This window comes from Chrysochloris asiatica, unplaced genomic scaffold (genome assembly GCF_000296735.1).
Source record: "Chrysochloris asiatica unplaced genomic scaffold, ChrAsi1.0 scaffold00070, whole genome shotgun sequence".
Classification (NCBI taxonomy): Eukaryota; Metazoa; Chordata; class Mammalia; order Afrosoricida; family Chrysochloridae; genus Chrysochloris; species Chrysochloris asiatica.
In genome coordinates, this window is record NW_006408588.1 from 3,101,618 (window position 1) to 3,112,912 (window position 11,295).

At 41.0% G+C, this 11,295-nt stretch overlaps 1 pseudogene; it reads left to right on the plus strand.

The window, feature by feature from the left end:
• Positions 1 to 231: 231 nt before the first annotated feature.
• Positions 232 to 2,147, plus strand: LOC102830359 (annotated as a pseudogene).
• The last annotated feature ends 9,148 nt before the right edge of the window (positions 2,148 to 11,295 follow it).

Here is an 11,295-nt window from a genome sequence, read left to right on the forward strand (position 1 = left end):
AAGCTGGTTCTATGGAAAAAAAATATTAAAATTGACAAACCTAATAAAAGCAAAAAGGAAGAAGACACAAGTAACACACACAAGAAACCACATGGGTGACATCACAATAGGACCAATGGGAATAAAAAGGGCAATAACAGAGTACTATGATGGAACCGACTTCACAGCACATAACAACAACAACAACAACATGAAGGGTTGTATTCCAACAAATTTGAAAATCTAGATAAAATGGACACAGGTTTAGAAAAACACAACCTACAAAAACTTATGCAAAGTGAAGTAGAAAACTTTAACAGACTTATTACAAAGGAAGGAATTGATCACATCATCAAAAAAATTTCCATCCCCAAAAAATGTCCAGGCCCAGATGGCTTCACTGGTGAATGTTACAAAACTTTCAGAGAAGAGCTAACACCTGTTCTGCTCAAACTATTCCAGAATATAGACAAGAATGGAGAACTTCCTAATATATTTTACAAATCAAGCAGAATACTCATAGCAAAACCAGGGAAGGACATCACTAAAAAAGAAAATTATAGACCAATATTCCCATGAACATAGATGCAAAAATTCTCAACAAAATCCTAGCCAATAGAATCCAGACCCTCCGACTTGGCTCCGGCTGCAAGCGGCCGCCCTGCCCGCGCCCAGACCCGGACCCTCCGGGCTCCCAGCGCCGGATGCAGTACCTCGGCTCCCCGCAGCCCGGACCGAGGCCACAAGAAGCACCACAGGGTGTGGGACGGACCCAGGAGATGAAATGACATGTCAACCCTCCAGGTCGTGCATGGTGCTGCTGGAGTGGCACCATCTGGATGAATGACTGACCCATTCCTCTGGTGCTGCCAGTCCTGCAGGGCCAGAAAACAAAGCCATTGATTTGGTGACGACAGCTACAGAAGAGGATAAAGCCAAGAACTACGAGGAGGCACTTCGGCTCTACCAGCATGCCGTGGAGTATTTCCTACACGCCATCAAGTATGAGGCACACAGCCCCAAGGCCAAGGAGAGCATTCGCACCAAGTGCATGCAGTACCTAGACCGGGCAGAGAAGCTGAAGGATTATCTGCGAAACAAAGAGAAACATGGCAAGAAGCCAGTCAAAGAGAACCAGAGTGAGGGCAAAGGTGACAGTGACAGTGAAGGAGATAATCCAGAGAAAAAGAAATTGCAAGCGCAACTGATGCGTGCTGTTGTGATGGAGAAGCCCAACATTCGGTGGAATGATGTGGCGGGGCTAGAGGGGGCCAATAAGTCCCTCAAAGAAGCTGTCATTTTGCCAATTAAGTTCCCATACTTGTTCACAGGCAAGCACACCCCTTGGCGAGAGATACTGCTCTTTGGACCCCCTGGCACAGGGAGATCCTACTTGGCCAAAGCTGTGGCAACAGAGGCCAACAACTCCACCTTCTTCTCTGTGTCCTCTTCAGATCTCATGTCAAAGTGGTTGGGAGAGAATGAGAAGTTGGTAAAGAACCTGTTTGAGCTGGCCAGGCAGCACAAGCCCTCCATCATCTTCATTGATGAGGTGGATTCCCTCTGTGGATCCCGAAATGAAAATGAGAGTGAAGCTGCTTGAAGGATCAAAACCGAGTTCTTGGTCCAGATGCAGGGGGTGGGGAATAACAACCATGGGACTCTGGTTCTCGGTGCCACAAACATCCCGTGGGTACTGGATTCGGCCACTAGAAGGAGGTTTGAAAAGCGGATTTACATCCCATTGCCGGAGGAAGCTGCCCGGGCCCAGATGTTCTGGCATTCCCCATAGCCATCCTGATGCCAACATCCACAAGCTGGCCCGGAAGACAGAAGGCTACTCACGTGCAGACATCAGCATCATTGTGCAGGACTCTCTCACGCAGCCCGTGTGGAAAGTACAGTCGGCAACTCACTTCAAAAAGGTTTGTGGCCCTTCCCGCACCAATCCTAGCATTACGATCGATGACCTCCTGACCCCTTGCTCACCAGGGGACCCGGGGGCTATGGAGATGACTTGGATGGATGTCCCCCGTGACAAACTCTTAGAGCCTGTGGTTTGCATGTTGGACATGTTCCGGTCTTTGGCCACCACCCGGCCCACTGTGAACGCAGATGACCTTCTGAAAGTGAAGAAGTTCTCAGAGAACTTTGGACAAGAGGGTTAAAAGCTTCTTCACTTGGGTGATGTTGATGGCGGGAGGTAGATCGGGGCAAATCCACGGTACTCCTCATGACGGTGGCCAGACAGAGCTCCAGGCCTTGACATGACGTTACTACAGCGTCCCCTCTGCTGTTTGTCTGGCCCTCAGCAGGGAGCAGGCCGGAAGGGCCTCCCCAGCCGCAAAGACGCTGCTCCAGTTTCAGCTCACGGTGGAATCCTGGCTCTTCCTCCTCCCTGTCTTCTGAATGCTCACCAACTCCTGGTCACATCCCCGATGATTTTTGTTTTTTTAAAATCTTTTTGTTCCCCTAAGTTAATGCTGCTTGGGTTTTTGTCTTGTTTATAAATAAAATCACCTGGAAGCGTCAGGGTGGGTGCTATGGGCTGGGTGTAATACACTTGCGAGACGGCTTGTCAGTTTAGACCCGAGTTGAACTGGAGAACAGACTGGCTTATGCCTTGGGTCCCCAGGCCACGCTATCTACAGAGATCCCCTGCAGGAGTCCTTTCCCTCCCTCCCCAGCTGTGTCCAGGGCCCTGCGTCTTCCTTGGAGGAGAAGGTTTATGTGAGCCCAAGACTGGGTGAGAATGTGTGGGTTTCACTGCTGCCTTGTCATTTTCCCTCTGAATGTGACAACACTGAGCCCAGCCACTGCCCCTGGGTCCCTGTCCTGGAAATAGTCTTAAAAAAAAAAAAAGTACAATATGATCAAGTGGGATTTATACCAGAGTTGCAAGGATGGTTCAATATAAGAAAAGCAATCAATGTAATTCACTGCATGATTTTATATAAAATGACAAAAATTACATGACTATCAACAGATGCAGAAAAGGTCCTTGACAAAATCCAACATCCATTTTTGATAAAATCACTCAATAAAGTAGGTATTAAAGGGAAATTTCACAACATAATTAAAAACATATATACAAAACCAACAGCTAACATCATTCTCAACAGGGAGAAACTTAAATCAATCCCTTTGTGAATAGTAACTATACAAGGATGCATTTTATCACCACTCCTATTCTATATTGTGTTGCAAGTCTTACCAAGAGCTATGAGGCAAGAAAGGTAGACTAAAGTTATCCAAACTGGCAAAGCTGAAGTAAAATTCTCTCTATTTGCAGATGATATGATTCTATACATAGAAAATCCCAAAGACACAGAAAAAAAAAAAACTACTGGAACTCATTGGAAGATTGAGCAAATTGGCAAGGTACAAGATCAATATACAAAAATCAGTCCGATTCCTCTATACTAATAAAAATAGTTCTGAGGAGGAAATTAGGAACACAATACCATTTACAGTAGCCAACCAGAGGATGAAATATTTAGGAATAAATCTAACCAGAAAAACAAAAGACCTACACAAATAAAACTACAAAACACTGTTACAAAAAACCAAAATAAATTTATAAAAATGTTAGAAAATATAACACTCATGGATAGAAAGATTTATCATTGTAAAAATGTCAATACTACCCAAAGCAATCTATAGATATAAAGCAATCCCAATGCAGATCTGATTATTTGAAGAGACAGAAAAAAAACTATTATGAACTTCATATGGAAGGGAAGGAGACCTAGGATAAGCTAAGCATTACTTAAGAAAAAGAATAAAGTTAGAAGCCTCTCATTTCCAGATTTTGAAATTTATTACATGATAATAGTGGTCAAAACAGCCTTGTATTGGTACAATGAAAGAGACATAGATCAAAAGAACTGTATTGAAAACCCAGAAGTAAATCCAAGCACATATAATTAACTGATCTTTGACAAAGAGCCAAAACACAATAAATGGGGAAGCGATAGTCTCTTCAACAAATGGTGCTGGAAAAACTTGAAATTGATTTGCAATTGAATGAAACAAGACCCATATCTCAAAACATATACAAAAACTAGATCAACATGGATTAAAAATCCTCACCACTGGACCAATAAACAACAGTCTTATCAATGGAGAAAAGATTAGTTGTCAAATATTTTATTTTTCTTACATCAACTATCAACACACATGGAAGCAGCAGTTAGGAAATCAAATGACATACTGCATTAGGCAAATGTGGTGCACAAGAACTTTTTAAACTGTTGAAGACCAAAGATGTCAATTTGAGGACTAATTGTGCCCAATTCAAGCCATGATATTTTTAATAACCTCATATGCAAGCAAAAGTTGGACAGTGAATAAGGAAGACCTTACAAGAATGAATGCATTCGAATTGCAATGTTGGAGGAGAATATTGAAAGTACTATGGACTGCAAAAAGAACAAACAGATCTGTGTTGGATGAAGTATAGCCAGAATGCTCCTTGGAAGCCTGAATGACCAGACCTCATCTCTCATACTTCAGACATACCGTCAGGAGGGACCAGTCACTGGGGAAGGATATCATATTTGGTAAGGTCAGAGAAAAAGAAGAAGACCCCCAGAGAGCTGGATTGGCAAAGTGGCATCAATGGGCTCGAGTGTAGCAGCGATTCTGAGGTTGGCTCAGGACCAGGCAATGTTTCATTCTGTTGTGCATAGGATCACTGTTTGTCAGTACCCACTTAATGGCACCTAACAACAACATGATACAGGGATTGAGACATAGTCTGAATGGGTAAAGGATGGGAAATGATGATAAGGTACTTGACTGTTGTGGATATTAGGCTCCCCTCACAACTAGTGTAATATATTCTTTTTAGTAGGATAGAGAGGAATACTGTGAAAAATGAATATAGAAAGTTTGTAAGCTGATCTTCAGCCTATGAATGATTGGGTTATTTAAAAGGGGACTAGAGTGTGCCCAGGGAAACAGACTTCTTTTTAAGCCTCTTTGGAGTATAGGTCCTTAGGTGGAATCATGAACCCCAGCCAGAACCTTCAGAGGAGGGACATTCCCAATTGAAAAGACATTCAGACCAACCCGGACAGGCTAGAACAGAAGATACTTCTTGAAATAAAGACCAATGGTGGTGTAGGGAGGCAAACTCTTTAACTGTGACAATATATAACAAGCTGTTTGCCTTGGAGTCATTAAGGCAAGAAAAGTCAGCCCTTCAGGGTAAACCCCTTTCCAAGACTGAAACTCAAAGGGAACACATGAACAATCTTGTATGCTCTCTGGTCACTGTCCTGGCCAACTTGTGAGTTGGATGGGGAGAAATGCAGCAAAGAAGACATGGACTGAAATTAGCCCTATTCTATATATGATGACCACGAGATGAGAGAGAGAGAAGAGGATGGGCTGGCTGGTTTGAAGTTCAGGGAAACATGTGAACTCCTGAGCCCAAGGACACTGACCTAGCCACTGGCAGCTAAAGTTAATAATAAAGCAGTCAGCTGGTCTGAAGAGGGGGGAGACATGTGAGAACTCTGAAACTTACAGATAGTACCCATTTGACCTAGCTTGTATGGCTTGCCAGCCAGAATTTGACCAGGTGAACATAAATAAGAATGATAAAGGGAGTAAGCTTAAATTGCTACAACCAGATCAACTGGACCTTTGTTTATGGATGAAGCTGCCCCAATCCAACTGAATAGGAAAGGGGTCTTCATAACAAGGATCAAGCATGCCTCCTCAATACACTAGTTTGATAGAGATGGGCAAGATTAGACTTCACTTATCAAAAGTCAGGGGCTATAAAGGCACAAAGTGACTGGATTACAAGCTTTCATTAGGGTGCTTAGTGTCAGAACAAGGGAATAATTAGAAACACTACTGAATAGTTTCCTATGGCCAAGATAGGTCTGGTGATGAGGGGGATAGGATTATATGATTCAATTGTGTTTAACTTTTATCAGGTCTAATGGTGATTGTCACAACTATAAATGTAGAAGAGGTGTAACTAAAAGAGGAGATCAGTTAATCTGTCATTTCATGGACAGAGGAGGCTAGGACCATCAATGGCGAAGAGGCTGAGCGGGGTGAGGGATCCTGACCAGAAAAATGGTGACAAAAGAGACAGTGGTGGAGCTAATGGCATAGAGAGACAGAGAGCAGTAGAGGACTAGAGGCACGTGGACTGAGAAAGGCAGTGTGCCTGTGGGTAGGAGCCCAGCGTGCAAAATGTGCTCTTTGGACACTTAAAGGAATACATATTTTCAATATGGTATGTGTATACTAAAAAACAAAACAAAAAACCAAGGTAATAGAGGTAAATAGTGTTGGCCGAGGGTGCATAGAGGGCATTGTAATCATTACAATGAGTTGCTGAATGTAAAGCTAATGATCTACACACTGTAACCCTTCACTCACTCAGTACACAATAGAAACTTAAAAAAAAAAAAAAAGTTAAAGATTAATTTAGATATAGGCTGGAAAGGTCACTAAACGCCACCATGTTGGGAGTTCCACAAGTCTCTTGATGATCAGTCAACCTGATCTTTTTATACAAATATATATATATATATATATATATTGAGTTTTGTTCAACACTTAAGTCCAACTCTTTCCAAAATCTTCTGTTTTGATTCCTTTTTGAGCTGTCAGAATTGTTAGCCAGGAATAATTTTACTTTTTTCTGGCCTAAGGTTCATGGATACTGAGTTCCCTGTGGTCTATTAGTCTTTTGGACTTTTGGTGTCTATGTTTTTTTAAATTTTTATTCATTCTTCTTTGATTCTGTTTGGTAAAGATTAACAGTTATACTTTAGATGATCTCTCAAAAGCTTTTTAAACCCTAGTCATTACTCAACAAAATAGTTGCCTTATGTTATGTCTACTAACATTGATATTCCCTGACACTAAGGAAGAATCCAATCTTAATAACCATCTTTTCATGTTGTTTCATATATTCCCATTGAAAATCACTTGTGTATTAAGCAAAGAACTTATATAGAATGATTAATTTTTAAGAAATATCACCATACTATTACATATACATCACCACTCATCTGTGGTGGCTTGTGACTTGATGTGATTCAGGAAACTATGCCACCGGTATTTTAAAGCACATGGTTTACTATGCCGGGAATGACAAATTGAAGAGGAATAGTGTTGCATTCATTGTCAAAAAGAACATATCCAGATCAGTCATGAGGTACAACACTGTGACAGGATAATATCCATGCACCAACAGAGAAGCCCAGTTAATACCACTATTATTTAAATTTATGCACCAACCACTAAAGCCAGTGAGGATGAAATACAAGAATTCTACCAACTTCTTCAATCTGAAATTGATCAAACATGCAATCAATGTATTGATCATTATTGGTGATTGGAATGCAATGGTTGGGAACAAAGAGGAAGGACCAGTTGTTGGAAAATATGGACTCGGTGATAGAAATGATGCTGGAGATCACATGACAGAGTTCTGCACAATCAATGATTTGTTCATTTCAAATACTTTCTTTAGACAGCATAAGAGATGACTATATACCTGAACCTCGCCAGATGAAATACAAAGAAATCAAATTGACTACATCGGTGGCAAGAGATAATGGAAAAGTTTCATATCATCAGCCAAAACAAGGCCAGGGGAAGACTGTGGAACAGGCCATCAACTGCTCATATGCAAATTCAAATTGAAGCTAAAGAAAATGAAAACAAGTCCATGAGAGCCAAAATATGACCTTGCATAAATCCCACCTGAATTTGGAGATCATCTGAAGAACAGATTTGAGATATTAAACACTAAAGACTGAAGACCAGAAGAGTTGTGGGATGACATAAAGAACGTCAGACAGAAAGAAAGCAAAAAGTCATAAAGAAGACAAGAAAGAAGGAAAAAGTCAAAATGGATGTCAGAAGAGACACTGAAACTTGCTCTCAACATAGAGATGTTAAAGCAAATGGAAGAAACGAGGAGGTACAAGAGCTGAACAGAAAATTTCAAAGGTCAACTGAAGAAGACAAAGTCAAATATTACAACAAATTGTGCAAAGACCTGGAGTCAGAAACAAAAAAAGGAAGAACAAGCTCAGCATTTCTCAAGCTGGGGGATTTTAAGAAAAAAAATCAAGCTTTAAGTTTCATTATTGAAGGATTCTCTGGGGAAATTATTGAATGATGCAGGAAGCAACAAAAGAAGATGGAAGGAATACATAGTGCCACTGTACCAAAAGGACATGGTTGATGTTCAACACTTCAAGAGAAAGCATATATGATCAAGAGCCAATGATACTGAAGTAGGAAGTCCAAGGTGCATTGAAGGCAATGGCAAAGAACAAGTCTCCTGGAATTGGAATAAAAATTGAAATCTTTCAACAAAGTGAGTTGGTACAGGAGGCACTCATACATCTATGCCAAGAAATTTGGAAGACAACTATATGGCTGATTGATTGTAAGAAATCTATATTTGTGCCCATTCCAAAGAGAAGCAACCCAACAGAATGTGGAAATCATTGAGCAATATCTTTGATATGCCATGCTAGTAAAAGTTTTACTAAAGGTAATACAGAAATGGCTGAAAGCATACATTGACAGAGAAATTCCAGAGTTTCAAGCCAGATTCAGAAAAGGACGTAGAATGAGGGATATCTTTGGTGATGTCCAATGGATCTTGGCTGAAACAGAGAATATTAGAAAAAAGTTTACCTGTGCTTTATTGCCTATATAAAGGCTTTCAATTGTAGGTAGCCATGTTGGTCACTGATGGGGGAAGTGAGGGAAAATCAGCAATGAAGCTGTGAGGTTAAGTCCTACCACATCCAATAGACACCTGGAACTCAGGTAGAGAGCTGGTTGACCAGCAGTATGGTGAGACATTGGGACTACTGGGCCCAGAGTCAGTGACATAGCCACAGAGGATTAGAGTGGAAAGTGAAGTATCCAGCTGATAAGAAGTAAGGGGATATGCACAAGAACATCCACATTTGCAGATAAAACCCACTTGACCTTGATGACGGCGAGGGTGGTGGTGCAGTGAAGTTTGCTGTCAGCCATACCACAGACTACCAGGCAAAGCAGATCCAGGGCAGAATGCTTATACTTTATGGAACTTGAAAGTGAAATAAGAAATCGTGGATTTGGACTTTTGAATCAGCTGGGCTCAGAAGTCCAGAGCTGACATTTTGGGTGAGACCAAACAGCAAGACCAAGCAGAGGAGCAGAAACATACGGAAAAATGCTGCAACAACCTTGGAGCAACAGTGGACAATACACTTTGTCAGTTTTGCTTTGTTCTGATTAGCATGCTCACTTCCATTGTGCTCACCTTTGTTTGCACACCTCCATTCTGTTGACTAGAGCAGAAGCCTGAGCGAGTGGACACCCCCCAATCTCCCTACTGGTTGGTTCTGCTGCCAAGCGTGTGCACAGAAACTCAGCCCAGGAGCAGGCCCTGAACATTGTGTTGGTTTGCTTGTTTTTTAATACGGGAAAAGGCAGGACAGGGTTGTAGAGAAGGAAAGAGTGTTTAAAAACAAAACAGGCTGAAAATTAAATGAAAGCCTGAGGTATAGCATAACAACAAACACTGACATCTTGAAATCTCTCAGGCAGCTTTAAAATAAAAAAGCTGAAGAGAGATCATTAAAGTCATACTCGTATTAGGCTACAGATTTTTTTTTTCCCCCTCCTTTCCCTTTTCTGTGATCAGAGACAGCAGTATTCAGAGTATTCAGTCTAGTTTTTATTGTTCCTGTTTGTTTTTATTTCTCTTATTTTTTTCTGCTGGTGCTGTTTTGCTGTTTTATGCTCCCCCTTCTACCTTTGAAGGACTATTTTTCTCCATATATTATTACACAAGAGAAGTCAGCAACTGCAGCCATATAGCCAAGCTACATTCACACTCCATAAAACACCAAAACCCAGGCAAGAACCAATACCAACTGCCATTTTCCAGGGAGGCAGACCACATCTGTGAAAGTTACTCTGAGTTAAGCAATAAGAAGAGTGAAAAGGGAAGCCCACATCCTTATCACATCTTCCTGGAAGCAATCAGAGAGAATAGAAAGTCCCAAAACACATACTCAATTAAGTATTAAGGCCACAGATAAACACTAAACATATCCAAGAAGCAAAAGCATATGACCATATCAGCACATGGCCAGAAACAAGATAAAATGCCTGAAACAAATGACCTAGAGGTAGACCTGGTCTCCATGATGGAAGGAGGGCAGGCCTTGGAAATGCCTGAGAAGGAATTAAAAAAAATGATTATAAAATGTTTCAAAACACTTTACAAGGCAGTTGAGAAAAAAAAGGAAGAAGTCAGGAAAACGCTACAGGAACAATCATATACGATAGATACAGCATTGGAAACAATTAAAATCCTACAGAAAGGTACAAATGATCAATAACCGAATATCAGAAATAGATAATACTCTGAAAGGACAATGGAGTATAATAGTTGAGATGGAAGGCAGAACTGGTGAACTGGAATTAAAATCTCTCAATACCACTAACATAGAAGAGCAAACACAAAAAAATGATTTAAAAAGATCAGAAGAAGGACGAAGATCCATGTTGGACAACATGAAACATGAAGAGAAATAACTTAAGAATTATCGGCATTCGAGAACAAGAAGAATCACACAAGTCCACAGAGGAAATAGTTGAAGAACTGCTAGAGGAAAATCTCCCTAATATCCTGAAAAGTGAAAAGATAAACATTCAAGAAGCTCAACGAACCCCAGGAAGCGTAGACCCCAAAAGATAATCACCAAGACATATCATAATCAAGCTCTCCAAAATCAAAGATAAGGAGACACTTCAGAATGCACCTAGGGAAAACAGAAGTGTCACATACAAAGACAAACAAGTCAGATTAAGCTCGAATCTCTCAGGAGAAACCATGCAAGCAAGAAGACAATGGGTAGACATATATAAAACCCTGAAAGAAAAAAAGCTACCAACCAAGAATTCTTTATCCAGAAAAGCTATCAATCAAATATGCGGGTGTAATGAAAACATTCCAGAATAAACAGAAGCTAAGAGATTTCACCAAAGCCAACCCTGTGCTCCATAACATCATACAGGGAGTTCTGTGGACTGAGAACCAACAAGAACAGATAACAACTAGAGATTGACATACGTGGCAGCACCTCCCAGAATTAAGTAGACAGAAGGAAGAGTAAAGAAACTCTAAGAACACTGGAGGGGGAGAGAAAGGAATAGTCAGAAACATCACCATAGAAAGCTTGTAAGTCCGTCTTCTGCCTATAACTGATTGGAATACCTAAAATGGGGCTACAACGTGCCCAGTGAAGGAGGCTTCCTGCA